Below are 12,615 nucleotides of genomic sequence, written 5' to 3'. Positions count from 1 at the left end.
AGGCCGAAGAACAGGTGACCGAAGTATCGGTCGAACGAACATGGATTACCCCCATAATGGAATATCTTGAGAGAGATATACTCCCGGATGATCGGAACGAAGCACGTCGGCTCAAAGCTCAAGCAGCATGGTTCTGCATCATCCGAGGTAAACTGTATAAACGTTCATTTACTGGTCCCTACTTGAAATACATTAACCCTGCAGAAGCAAGATACGTCTTGTCCGAGTTACACGAAGGGGAATGTGGCAACCACTCAGGAGGAAGAAGCCTCGCGCACCGCGCAATAACCAATGGTTACTACTGGCCCACCATGAAAGCAGACGCGACTGATTACGCCAGAAAATGGGACAAGTGTCAACGGTTCGCCCAGATATCACATTTGCCCCCAGAGCCAATGATTGCTATCACTTCACCATGGCCATTCATGAAATGGGGGATGGACATTGTAGGCAAATTGCCCACTGCACCCGGTCAGAAGGTATATATTTTAGCGGTGACTAACTATTTTAGCAAATGGATACACTACAAGAATTCAGCTAATAGACAACATGATATAGACAACAGTCTTTGAAAATTGTTGTTTATACGTTCATAGACAACGGTTTATATTATACTCGTTGTCTATCAGCGAGAATTTAGACGACGACCTTTAAATTACGTTGTCTATTATGCCTATAGACAACGATTCTTCAAAATCCGTTGTCTATTTGAGGCGGTCATAGACAACGGGGAAGAAACCCGTTGTCTATCAGTATGATAGACAACGGGTTTCTTCCTCGTTGTCTATGACCGCCTCAAATAGACAACGGGTTTTGAAGAAATGTTGCCTATAGTGATATTACACAACGTTTTTTTTTTAAGGTTGTCTATGAAACAATAGACAACGGATATTTTAAGTTGTGTAAATTCAATTTTTTCCTTAGCCCTAATTCAATTCCCTTTCCAATTTTTCCCTTTCCCCCCTTTACAATTTTTTCTCCCGCCCACCTTCCCCACGACACCACCGGTGCCCAAGCTCCAGCCACCGTCGGCCCAAGCCACCCACCGCCGTTCAGCCCCATCCTTCATCACCGGCGCAACTCGAGTTTCGTTCGTTGTCCAGTGAGTGGCGGAAACTCTTGCCACTCACCAGAATTCTTCAATTCCCTTTCCAATTTTTTCGCACAAGTTTGAAAGCTCTCCAGCCCACCTTCCCCACGACACCACCGGTGCCCAAGCTCCAGCCACCGTCGCCCCAAGCCACCCACCGCCGTTCAGCCCCATCCTTCATCACCGGCGCAACCCATAGGAAGAGATTCGTTCGTTGTCCAGTGAGTGGCGGAAACTCTCGCCACTCACCAGAATTCTTCCAAATTCTTCTCCTATTTCCTAGCTCGCCCGTCGACTTATCCGAATTATTATCGGAGGAAAAACGTGAGTTTTCTTGAAGTCGAAATTAGTTTAACTCTTGATTTTCTGTGGGGAATCTGCTTCTGGGATCTGGGTTTGTCTTAGATCTGTTTGATTCTGTGCGTTTTTACTGATGTTGACTCTGTTTAATGATTCGATTCGAGTCTACATTTTGTGTTTGAGCAGTGAATTTAAAGTTTCAACTTAAATGAATTCCTCATTAGTTATGGAAATGTTTATGCGGTGATCTAATTGGATCTCTGAAGTCTTTGAAGTACTTCCTTTGAAGATTAAAGATCTGATATTTCATTTAGTATGGCAACATGATGCATTAATAACTGACTAACTGATTAGATCAGTTAAAAGACATGATCTTATGTTATAAAGTGTTGACTTGTAAAAGTTAGACATCTAGCATGGCAAAAAAGTGGGGTGTTTGTAAAGCACTTAAATGTGACAGAGTCCACAACAACCTGATGGGAAACAATGTGGATTCTATGTTATGCGATACATGAGAGATGTTATTGATAATATTGTATCTGATCACTCTCTCCCAATAACTACACTGGTAATTGTAATTTATAATTTTTATTAAATTTTACTTCAAGACAATTTCTATAATTTCATATTTGATCACAAGTTTGTTTTTCTTATAGTTTGCAGGAGGATGCTACTCCAAAAAGGAAATTGATGAAGTAAGGATAGAGTGGGCAGAATTTGTATGTAAAATCACAGATGAGTGATGATGGGTAAGTTTTATATAAAGTTAATTTTTTAATATTTTTGAGATATAAGGTTAATAAATTTTATAAATTGATACTTGAAATATTTTAATATTGCAGATGGTGTAACTTGCTTGGTTTGCAGTTATGTTTCAATTAGTAGGATGATGATGTTTGGATTCTAATGTAATGTAGGATGATGATGTTTGGATTCTAATGTAATGTAGGGATGATGATGTTGGATTCTAATGTAATGTAGGGATGATGATGTTGGATTATAATGTATGAATTTTATTATTAATTTATGTATTTTTAGTATTTCATATTATGTTTTTAGATTTACTGAAATATAAATTGAAAAATCAGGAAATTTTAAATATAAATACAAAATAAAAACTATAATATAGAATAGACAACGGTCAAGAACTTGTTGTATATAAGAGAATAGACAACGGATGATCAGTCGTTGTCTATCATAGAATAGACAACGGGTTTTCTCATGTTGTCTATCACATAATAGACAACAGACGCTAAGACGTTGTCTATGAGAGAATAGACAACGGATTCTAAACCGTTGTCTATCAGAGAATAGACAACGGTCTAGAAACCGTTGTCTATAAGAGAATAGACAACGGTCCAGAAGTCGTTGTCTATGACCGCCCCTCAATAGACAATAGTCTCATTTACAACAGTTGATTTTGTAATAGACAACGGATTCTGACCGTTGTCTATTAGCATTTTTTTTGTAGTGATAGAAGCAGACTCCTTTCACCAAGTCCGTGACAAAGAAGTCAAGGGATTCATATGGAAGAACGTGATCTGCCGGTATGGAGTGCCCAAAGAGATTGTCACGGATAACGGATCACAATTCATCAGCGCGGACTTCCAGGACTTTTGTAAGTTCTGGAATATAAAGCTGAGCTTCTCAACACCAAGATATCCTCAGGCAAACGGACAAGCGAAGTCTTCCAACAAAACCATCATGAACACCCTGAAGAAACGACTAGAAAAGGCCAAAGGCAAATGGGCAGATGAGTTACCAGGCGTACTATGGTCCTACCGAACAACTACAAGAGCATCAACAGGGGAAACACCATTCTCCCTCGCCTATGGGATGGAGGCAGTAATCCCAACAGAAAGCTAAGTACACACTGCCAGACATGAGCTCACGACAGACGACGGGAATCAAGAGGCCATGTGCCACGAGTTAGATCTCCTCGACGAGAAACGGAACAAAGCAAATATCATACTAGCTTCCTACCAACAAAGCATCGCCAGACACTACAACAAACATATCCGCACTCACACATTTAAGCCGGGAGACTGGGTGTTGCGAAAAGTGTTCCAGAACACCAAGGAAACAAGTGCGGGTAAATTAGCCCCGAATTGGGAAGGACCATATTTGATCACCAAAGTGGTTGGACGTGGAGCATACAAGTTGCAATCGACAGACGGACGTGAAATCAACAACAGTTGGAACGCCCTACATCTCAAGCAGTATCACGCTTGACCCTAAACTCTACAAATTTCACTTTATTTCAATAAGGTCTCCCGAGACCCATATCATCTACTACAATTACTGACCTTTGCATGCAGGTCAGAACTACATTCGGGCTTGATCCCTTAATTGGGTATGTAGGCAGCTCTAAGGAGCGCAGCCCCCCTCCCCCTCCACACTCAGGGGGGAAAACTTTAAATATACAAGGCACAAGCCCATTTCACGCAAAACCTGAGGTAAAGACCCGTCGTGTCCATCAGCGCAAAGCGCGCCTCTCCCAAAACTGAAAAATTTTCGCTTCGCCAGAGAATTGGCTTTCGCCAGAGAAATGGCTCTTGCCAGAGAAATGGCCTTCGCCAGAGAAATCACACTCGCCAGAGGAATGACTCTTGCCAGAGAAATGGTCTCCACCGGAGAAATCACCAAAATTTCCAAAGGGAAATGTGAAATCTCCCGCCTAGGGACAAATTTACACCCCCCACCCCCCTCCACACCCGGGGGAAAACATTTTCAGGTAAAAGACGCAAGCCCATCTCACCCCGAACGTTCCGAATTTAACCTTAAGTTTAAACAACTAAAGTCTAAATGGGGAGAAAATTTTTCATGTAAAAGACGCAAGTCCATCTCACCCCGAACATCCTGAATTTAGCCTTAAGTTCAACAACTAAGTCTACATGGGGGGACAAATTTTCGTGTAAAAGGCGCAAGCCCATTCCAACCCGCATATCCTGAATTTAGCCTTAAGTTCAACAACTAAGTCTAAATGGGGGGATAAATTTTCGTGTACAAGGCGCAAGCCCGTCTCAACCCGCATATCCTGAATTTAGCCTTAGGTTTAACAACTAAGTCTAAATAGGGGGAAAATGCTCATGCTCAAGGCACAAGCCTGTCTTACCCCGAATATCGTATATTTAGCCTCAGTTTAAACAACTAAGTCTAAATGGGGAGAAAATTTGAGTCATATAAGACGTAAACCCTGCAGCCCCGTCTTTTATTTTTCTAGGAAAACGACACACAAACTCAAAACTTGAGATGAAGACCCGTCGTGTCCAGCAAAGCAAAGTGCGCCTCCCCCATCTGGAAAATTTTCGCTTATCGTAACAGTCTCGATAGACACCGAACATCTTGTTTACCCTGCTCGATTGAGCGTGAGTCCAAAAAATGTAAAGCCAAAGAGGCGTATCTCCCGTAAGCGGAGCCTATATCACTTTTATCTTGTAAAGTCAAAAAGGCGTATCTCCCGTAAGCGGAGCCTTGATCACTTTTATCTTGTAAAGCCAGAGAGGTGTATCACCCGTAAGCGGAGCATTGATCACTTTTGTCTTGTAAAGCCAAAGAGGCGTATCTTCCGTAAGCGGAGCCTAGATCACTTTTATCTTGTAAAGCCAAAGAGGCATATCTCTCGTAAGCGGAGCCTAGATCACTTTTATCCCGTATCAGGCGGAAGAAGCGCAAAAGATGTAAATCAATGAGAGAGAAAGAAGACCCAACAACTTCCACTCTACTTCACTCTGAAAGAGCCGTCGGTCCCGTAGGGCCCGGCTACTTTCACTCTGGTTCACTATGGAAGAGCCGTCGGTCCCGTAGAACCCGACGACTCCCACTCTCTTCCACTTTAGAAGAGCCGTTAGTCCTGTAAGGACCAACACTCTTCAATTCTCTTCCACCTTAGAAGAGCCGTTAGTCCCGTAAGGACCAACACTCTTCAATTCTCTTCCACTTTAGAAGAGCCATTAGCCTCACAAGGGCCAACACTCTTCCACTTTAGAAGAGCCCTTATTCACGTAGAGCCCAACACTCTTCAACTCTTTTCCACTTTATAAGAGCCGTTAGTCCCATAGACTCCAAGAACTCCCACTCTACCTAGTCGCAAAAGAACCGTAAGCACCGCATAGAACTTCTTAGCTCCCCATCCGTGAAAGATAAAAGTGTCTAAGCTCCGTAGGAGACATGAGCTCCTGGAGACCACAATACCAAGCTGAAATAGAAGAGAAAAGGAGATGAAGAAACGTAAGAGACGTCTATCAAATTTCACTCCCTAGTTGAAAAAATTCCAACTAGGGAGTGGGGGACAAACTGTAGTGGATAAAATCCGACTGACCAGAGGTCAACGAAATCCTCGCCAGAGGAATCAGCGAATTCTCTGCTTGGGACGACTTCCCTGCTCGCCGCGAATTCTCTGATCGGGGCGACTTCCCTGCTCGCCGCGATTCCTCTGCTCGGGGCGACTTCTCTGCTCGCCGCGATTCCTCTGCTCGGGGCGGCTTCCCTGCTCGCCGCGATTCCTCTGCTCGGGGCGACTTCCCTGCTCGCCGCGATTCCTCTGCTCGGGGCGACTTCCCTGCTCGCCGCGACTCTCTGCTCGGGGCGACTTCCCTGCTCGCCGCGACTCTCTGCTGGGGATGACTTCCCTGCTCGCCGTGAATTCTCTACTCGGGGCGACTTCCCTGCTCGCCGCGATTCCTCTGCTCGGGGCGACTTCCCTGCTCGCCGCGATTCCTCTGCTCGGGGCGGCTTCCCTGCTCGCCGTGATTTCTCTGCTCGGGGCGACTTCCCTGCTCGCCGCGATTCCTCTGCTCGGGGCGACTTCCCTGCTCTCCGCGATTCCTCTGGCGCCTCGCCAGAGGAATCAGCAAAGTCCTCACCAGAGGAATCAGCGAAGTCCTCGCCAGAGGAGTCAGCGATCCCTCTGCTCTGGCAGCGAAATGATTTCTCTGCTCTGGCAGAGGCGCGATCCCTCTGCTCTGGCAGTGGCATGATTTCTCTGCTCTGGCGGAGGAGCGATCCCTCTGCTCTGACAGCAGCACCATAGTAAACATCTCGACACGAAAGCATACAAACTGGATTACAAGCTTACGAAAACCTAGTCAAACATGGGTGACTAGGTCAAACGAAAGTCGCGGAAGTTTGTTTCCTACAAAATCGGAACCGCTAGGGTTTCAAAGAACATTCCAACAAACCCTAACCTTAGTCGCCTCCTCGCAGGCCCATAACCTATATATACTACTTCATTAACACAATGAAGGGGACGTCGTCATTAACATTCATACTGATACTTACGATCATTGGCATTCCAACACATTCTTCAGCACTATTCTGCCTCCACGCTTCCAGCCTTAGGTTTTCCGGTGATCAGATCAACCGGGACGACCCAACGGCCCACGCTCATTGCTCTAATCGCTTTCAACTCCGTCGACCAAATCGATCCGATTCACTATTTCATTTACTTTCAATTGCTTTCAATACGATTTTTATTACTATTATTTACTGACTTGAGCGTCGGAGGCCCTTCCATCGACACCCCCACTGGTGCTCTTCGGAGGGCTCTAACGTTACTTGTGGTCTCAGGTTGCTAGTGCCCGTCGATCCTGACGTGACTGACGTCACTTCCGTGATTGCTGGATTCACCCTCCACAACAAGACTTTAATACTTTGCATAGGAAAGCTAGTATTGCCAAGATATGGCAAAAATATTGTCGTAAAAAAAATTAGATATACTAATTTTGTTAAAGATGTTTCCACACGTTGAAATTCAACATTTGGCATGCTTCAATCTACCATGGATCATATTGATCCTTTATGTGATTTTTTTAAACAAACACCCGATGCTAACTTGCTTTTATTGCCTTCTTTTTGGCAAAGATGTGGTCATTTATTCCAACTTTTAAAGGATTTTCAAAATGCTACTACGCATTTATCCAGTATTTACTATTGCACTAGTATTAAAGTTCTAGAATATTACATGTTTAATGCTATTACTTTAAATGAATGTTATAAAAATGATGAATTGAAGGACGTAGCATATGCCATGATCCTTAAGTAGCTTAAATATTTTATGGAAATTCCCGATGTATTTTTACTTACTAAGATTTTAGATCCGACAATGAAAATTGCCGGTGTTTATCGCATGTTAGAAATTTATTATGGTACCTTTAGGGAAATTTATGAAAAAAGAGTAGAAAACAATGAGCAACTAGATTGGTGGCTTCCCGAATTAGATGGTATTAAAATAAGAATAGATAGCACAATTAGGACCTTATTTAACGAATATGAACAAAAATATATGCATGAAACCCCCTCAACATGCTTTTGGATATTGTCTGGCTCCATCCAGTTTCTTCAATTCAGGCCGTCGGCAGAAGATGTTCAATTCTTCTCTTGACTTTTCTGTATCTTTTGTCTTTCCCTTCACATTGAGGACAATGTTGAACACGTTATCAAACATATTTTTTTCAATGTGCATGACATCCAGATTATGTCGAATCAAAAGATCCTTCCAATAGGGAAGATACCAAAATATGTTTTTCTTCTTCCACCCAATATTTTGATATTTTGCGAGTTGAGCGTTTCTGCCATCAAAGTGTTCTGTGATCTTCACGAAGCCCAACCGCTTTATTTGATCTAAGACAACTGATTTTAAGTTCTCTCTAACACGTGGCTTTCAGCCTTTATGCTCATGAATTGAGTCATCCAGGATAACTGTGAGTAAGTGTCACAGGATGGGTACAATGGATTATCGATTGCGTTCAACATGTCATAAATCTGTTGAGCGTCAGGATTGGGTCGCTCCTCCAGATTTGGAAGAACTTGGTAATTACTAGGTCCAACATGATCATGCACCATCCTTTCGTAGTTATTGTATGACCTATCATCCTCATCCATTACTTGATAATTACTAGGTCCAGCATGTTCTGTCGGCATATACATCGGTGTTTTTCCGTGATAAACTCAGGTTGTGTAATTGAGGACAAATCCAAGCTTATTAACATATTCTATGACTGTAGGTACAGATAAAAATGCTGCATTCTTGCACTTCTTACATGGGCACCTAATGTTACCTTCTCCATCTATGTACGACGTTTAATTTATCGTATGTTCAAGGAAACTCTCGAGTCATGTTTCAAATGCAGAACGATCATTGTATTTCGCGTACATCCATATGCGATTATCACTCATTCTTGCAAATTCTAATTGAAAAAAAAGGATCATAAATTACTTGAATCAAACAAAATTTCGACAGCATAACCTTTCTATCTTAACTACCAAGTGCTCGACTCTACCAGCAGCTATAGTGACCATAGTGGTCCTAATTTAGTAAGCCTATACTAGGTCTACCTGGCCCCCCATTGTCGAAACAATACAATACATATAAAGCATTAAAAAATAGAGTAATTAAATTAAAAACAATCATTTGTTGGGAGAAGATCCTTAATAAATAACCAATTTCTATCCCAAAGGGACTAGATCCTTAAGAAATTGATTAAATCTATCTCACAATATATAATAACATATCATTTCACCCTTAATCATTATTTATAAACTAACAAATTCATAATTAATCATACTATTAATTAAAATTTACATAATCATACTTAATCTAACAAAGTTATCTAAAATAAATAAATAAATAAATCTAACAAATTAATACTTAATCAGAATTTATAAACTAACAATTCAATTCATAATTAAAATTAATCTAAAATTAATTTATAAACAAACAAATTCATAATTAATCATATACTATTAATTAAAATTAATCTAACATAATAATAATAAATAAATAAATAAAACGAGGCGAACGAAAGTGTACGGTGGTAGTAGGCGGCGGAGGAGTGTCGTCAAAGTAGCGCGGCGGAGTGTCGTCAAGGTAGCGCCGGAGAAGCGTCGTCGAACTGAGACAAGAAAGAGAGAACGAGTGAGATATGTGAGAGAGAGAGAGTACTTGGGCGGTGGTCGGACGGCAGCAACGGTCTAACAGAAAGGCTGGGGGGTCCGGCTGCGGAATGGGCGGAATGGGGGGGGGGGCGACCTAATTTGATTCATCAATTACCGACGGCATTTTCCATCGGTAATCGCCGATCCGAGCTCCATTACTGGCGGGATTAGTCGCCGTCGGTGATTACTGACGGCTTTGCCGTCAGTAATAAATTAATATTATTAAATTCATTAATAATAAATATATAATGATTAATATTCAAATTAGCGGCGGCGCTATCGCCGTTGGTAAATCGTCGGTAAAAGGCAAAAAATGGATCGTCGTTTTTGCAGCCGCCGTGCCGTCGGTAATTGCCGGCGGCAGCTCCACCGCCGCTAATTACCGCCGACAATTATGCATTTTTTTGTAGTGATTTTTCATACTTCAAATGGGTGAGGAAATTCCTTTTACTTTTGATGGGTGAATATGGGTATCATTTTGCATGTGTGATGTGCAAGAACTTGTTGTGGCATTGATGTTCATATCAAGTTTTAGGCTAATATGATGATGCTTATTTGGCTATTTTACATATGTGATGGTCTGCTTTGGTTTTAACCCCAATTTTGTGTGTTTATTCGGCTGTGAACCACATTTGTGGTTCACTAAGATGAGATGTGTGTAAGGCCGCCATCTCGTATAACCCCTTTCATTATTGTGTTGTGGTCTTCTGTGATGCTTTGGTGTTCGTCTGTGGTCTTTTGTATTCTGTGATCTTGGTCTTTGCTCTTTGATATTATGTGGTTTTGGCAAATCTAGTGGTCTTGGTCTATGCTCTTTGATATTCTGTGATGCCCTTGAGATGTGGTTTGTTAAATGTTCATTAGCCTGAGAATTTACAAAATGAAGCATGATCATTTACATAAGATGAGCATGCATGTGTTACAAAAAGTGAGCCCCAATCTTTATAAAAATGATGGACTGAGCCCTTTGGCTATGTATCACTAATTTTTACAAAATATACAAAAAAGACTAATTTTTTAATCAGTCGGCTTCACATGAGTCAGGTGAGGCTCAATTGACTTTGGTGTTGATAACACAACTCTTCCATGATGCCTTGCATGTTTTCTTCCTTCCCGGAGTGTATCATGTGCGTGATACACTCATCTACTAGAGTCTTGGGTACTTCCATGATGCCTTGCATGCCCTTTTTTTTTGTCTCACTTACATTTTTGTAATGCATTGCTGTGAAGTTTTAAAGAGGAAGAAACAAGAAGGAATAATAATAATAATAATAATAATAATAATAATAATAATAATAATAATAATAATAATAATAATATTATTATTATTATTATTATTATTATTATTATTATTATTATTATTATTATTATATTTTTGAAATATACTCAATCACTTATAATACCTCATTTACCTTTACTTTTTCACGTTTTCACCACTCCTAATACACTCAACAACCCCATCTTAAAACATGTTGTCCCATTCTCTCCTAAAAAGTTTTATCATGGACAAAAGGAATAATAATAAGGATAATAATAATTTTTCGGAATTATTATTATTATTATTATTATTATTATTATTATTATTATTATTTGAATTTCGAATTTTTTGGATTTGAAAAGTATCAAGTGAGTCTGCAAGATTGCTGAATATTTTTCTATGTAATTAAATTCAGATTTGTTGATTTAATATGTTCTTGAATTTAATTAAGTTTTCCGAATTTCATATAGTTAAATTTAAATTCGCTGAATATAAAGTATTTATTTTAATTAATAAATTATTAATTTGTCGATCAATTAATACCTCTATATAATAATAAAAAAATCTATGGTCCCAAGAGTATTAGTTAATAGAAGCTTTCCACTAAGTAACTTCGTAAGTGGTATTGATTGAATACACATTTAGTGCTCGTTTGGTTCAAGTAGAGGAATGGAAAAAGAATAAAATCAAATAAATGAGTGGAATGGTAACAATAACCATTATTTTTATTGAGTGCTTGGTTGAACAATGAAAATGAATCATTAGCAAGAGATTCCCTTTCTTTTGTTTTCCCTATTTTGAGGGGTAATAAATTGGGTGATTGGGTTACCTTCAAGTAAAGGTAATTGTTAACACATTACTCAAACCAAACAACAAGTGATGGATTCAATTAATTAGATCCATTTCCAACCTTTAAAAACACCCAACCAAATGTGGGCTTAACCTAAATAATCATCTCTCTTCAATTTTCATGTCTAAAGTTTTCTTTATTAGGTTAAGGGGAAAACCAAAACACATCCCTCAAAACATAAAAACTTTATAATCAAATTTAAAATTAAAGTAACGAAGTTTAGTAACCAAGTAGGCCCACTCAATTTTTAAGTCATTCTTTTCGGCTTGGACTATTTTTGACTTAGGCTCTTGGGTTGAGAGTCTGGGTTGAGACTCTCCGCATTTGTTCTCTTTTGATTGATAAATTATTATGAGAAAAATGGAGTATAATAAAAAATTCTCTTTTTAAATATTACTTTTTTTTGCCTCATTCTCTACAAAAGAAAATTTTATCATTTTTCATTCCTTCTTTTCATTTTAAGGAGTGATAATGTTATCACATCAAAAATGGAGGGATAATATTATCTCTTCATGAAGTGGAAAGAATGACTGAGAAATGGTGAAATTCTCTTTAATAGAAAATAAGGGAAAAGAAATGAGTCATTTAAAGGGAGAATTTTTTTGCTATCAACCAAAGAGAACACACTCTACAAAGTATAGATATTGAATTTAGATTTTTTTTTCAAGCTAGTCTCGACTTTTAGTGTGTGTGTGTGTATTTAAGGTCATAAAGCGTAGTGTGTATGTTTAGGATAAAATAAAATAAAAATTGATGGTGGATGGTCTCTCTACAAGTATAACGATATGGAAAGCCTCTACATACAAAGAATATGAACATAAGCACACTTGCATGAGATTGATCTCATATATGAGATTAGGAATGAGCAAAATTCGGTTAAATTTGAAAGTCGAATCAAACTCAATCGAAATACTAATTCAGTTCGGTTAATTTGGCTTTCGGTTCGATTTTGATTTTGAATTTTGAAATTTTCAATATTTCGATTCGGTTATGATTTTTAAGAAAAAATATTTGGTTAACCGAAAACTGAATCGAAATAATAATTAATTTAATTATTTAATAATTTATATATTCTATTTAAAAATTAAAATGATTATTATTACTATTCAATAAAATAGTCAATAATTGCTCTTAATTTATACTCTTAATCTTTGGTTAAGATGTTTTGAAATTTTGGATTAT

General features: G+C 39.2%; 1 long non-coding RNA gene across 1 annotated transcript; it reads left to right on the top strand.

The window, feature by feature from the left end:
- Window positions 1–1,850: 1,850 nt before the first annotated feature.
- Window positions 1,851–2,417, top strand: LOC131004342 (uncharacterized). Its single transcript, XR_009094973.1, has 3 exons — window positions 1,851–1,958; window positions 2,047–2,139; window positions 2,233–2,417. It is a non-coding gene; the product is annotated as an uncharacterized LOC131004342 (long non-coding RNA).
- Window positions 2,418–12,615: the final 10,198 nt, after the last annotated feature.

The sequence above is a fragment of the Salvia miltiorrhiza genome, unplaced genomic scaffold (genome assembly GCF_028751815.1).
Source record: "Salvia miltiorrhiza cultivar Shanhuang (shh) unplaced genomic scaffold, IMPLAD_Smil_shh original_scaffold_381, whole genome shotgun sequence".
Taxonomy (NCBI): domain Eukaryota; kingdom Viridiplantae; phylum Streptophyta; class Magnoliopsida; order Lamiales; family Lamiaceae; genus Salvia; species Salvia miltiorrhiza.
Note: the sequence above shows the minus strand (reverse complement) of the source record. Positions and strands in the feature narration are given on the sequence as shown.